This window comes from Eurosta solidaginis, chromosome 2, assembly GCF_040869045.1.
Source record: "Eurosta solidaginis isolate ZX-2024a chromosome 2, ASM4086904v1, whole genome shotgun sequence".
In the NCBI taxonomy this organism is placed as follows: Eukaryota; Metazoa; Arthropoda; class Insecta; order Diptera; family Tephritidae; genus Eurosta; species Eurosta solidaginis.
In genome coordinates, this window is record NC_090320.1 from 135,757,019 (window position 1) to 135,759,285 (window position 2,267).

General features: G+C 33.8%; 1 pseudogene; it reads left to right on the forward strand.

Moving 5' to 3' along the window:
• Positions 1-867: 867 nt before the first annotated feature.
• On the forward strand, positions 868-1,693 carry LOC137241656 (ubiquitin carboxyl-terminal hydrolase isozyme L5 pseudogene; annotated as a pseudogene).
• Positions 1,694-2,267: the final 574 nt, after the last annotated feature.

The window sequence follows — 2,267 nt, forward strand, 5'->3', positions numbered from 1 at the left end:
GATAGCGAAATAGTGAAAATGTGGCACAATGGCCCACAAAGAGAAATACTACACTTCTTAAATAAAAAAGAGGACAATCCATCTATATCATTTTTGATTGAGGACTGTAAAGAGGATATACCCAAGATAATATCGGTTTCAGATACGGACAAAGACCTAAAGTCTAAGGGTTTGGGGCTATCAGTAAGATAGCTGTTATCAAAGTTATCCACCGCAACAACAAAAGTAGATTAAAAAAGTCAGCAAAAAGATTTGCCGAATCGGCCAAACTGTTAGAGCAAATCTCATTAAATTTAACACAGGTTGGTATATTGGAACAACCTTCCTTGGAACGAGCATAGTTCCATAAAGATTTAGGAATAACTTTCAAGTCAAGAAACGTATTTATTGTACAAAAACTTATCAAGAACATTGAACTGCATCATATAAGAAGTATACTGAGCTTTAAAAGCAATATCGCTGGTTGCCTTGTATAATTTAAAGTACTTATTTCTTTGATTTTTCAAGTTTTTTAAACTAGTATTGTGTTGCTACTATTGACGGCGTATCCTCCAATTCCTTCAGAGCGACATCCGATGTTCCCTGGGGAAGTATTTTAGGTCCCTACTATTCATTTTATTTATTAATGATATTGTTAGTTGTTTTTCATTCGCTAAGTATTTACTGTATGCTCATGATGGAATTATAGAAGGTGGCGGATGTAAGCAGCTTCTGGCTCTAACGCCCTTAGAAATAAAAATGTGGTCACTTTACAAAACTCCTTTGCTATTCAGAAGAAAAAATGATTGTAAAACCATACCAATTGCTTTCTCTGAAAAAATTTACAACCGCATCACTTTTATCTCAAATTCCGCTTTGTGTTGACTTTTCTATCATTCAAACGTTGTACGCGCAGATCGTCTAGATAATATATTTTTTGCAAAACAAGTCATTAACAATGCAGCACAACACATGCAATACTTAGCATTCTGTTGAACTTTGACCGCGAAGACATTAAGCTGGGACCAACACTTAGTGAATTCAAAGAATTTTCGCAATCCTTGAATCCTTATACAAAAGGCCTTGCTCTAAGTAATGCACCAAAAATTCGCTTAGTGCACAACTCGATTGCGCAACAAACCCTTTATGAGCTAGATACAAAAAATCTAAATAAAAATGACGATGTTTGTCATTTTATTGGATACATATCAATTAATGGACGTTTATATGAATTGGATAGTTTGAAAGAAGGTTCATTGGATTTAGGCCCAGTATCTTCCGAACAAAATTGGATTGATGTTATACGCCCAATAATTGAGAAACGTATGCAAAAATATAGCGAAGGTGAAACACATTTTAATCTTATGACCCTATTGTCAGATAGATTGAAAATATATCAGCAGAAAATCGATAAAATGTTGGCGACTGCCTACGATGCTATGGATACAGGAGATAGTGAAAATCGTCAGACGGAAATAACTAAATTGCGTTCAAAAATTTAATATGAAGTGGAAAAACGGAAACGCTATAAGATTGAAAACATGCGGCGTAAGCATAATTATTTACCATTCATAGTTGACTTATTTAAAATGTTGGGAGAGCAAGGTCAATTAATGTATATAAAACGGCGAAGCAAAGAGCTATAGAAAGAGAAGCTGCTGTATCTAAAAGCAAATATTCAGCGTTGCGAAATGTATCTATTGACTACATTTGAAAATTTTGAACTTTCATTCATTTGTCATTATTTGTATAAAGCAATATGAGCATGTCTCACTAATTAAATACAGATCAAAAAATTTAAATGTACCAAGAATCACACATTCTTCGCTAAATACACGCTTTGTTTAATGACTTTTAACAATTTGAATAGATCTCTGTACAATAACTATATTTTTAATAATGAGTTTAACATAAAATGGAACCCCAAAACTTTGTGGAACTATATAAAGTCTAAAAAATGTTGCGCCAGTGTGGCTACAGAAGTTTTCCTTGATTGCGATTCTGCGCAAACTCCAAGTGAAGTGTCAAATCATATTAAAAAATTACCAATCAGGCGATGTCCGGCACTCAGCTGTTACTGGTTCCGCCATGCTGATGATTTAAAATAATTTTCAACAATTAGGGCACCAGATGATATCGTGAAGTTCCAAAACGATATCAATAAGCTACATCTGTGGAACAAGAAATCTCGTCTCTCTTTGCTTCCAAATTACCTTTTCTAAACCTATTAACATTTTGAATACAAAATATAGTATATCTAATCGGCGGGATTTTAGATACGAAGTTTT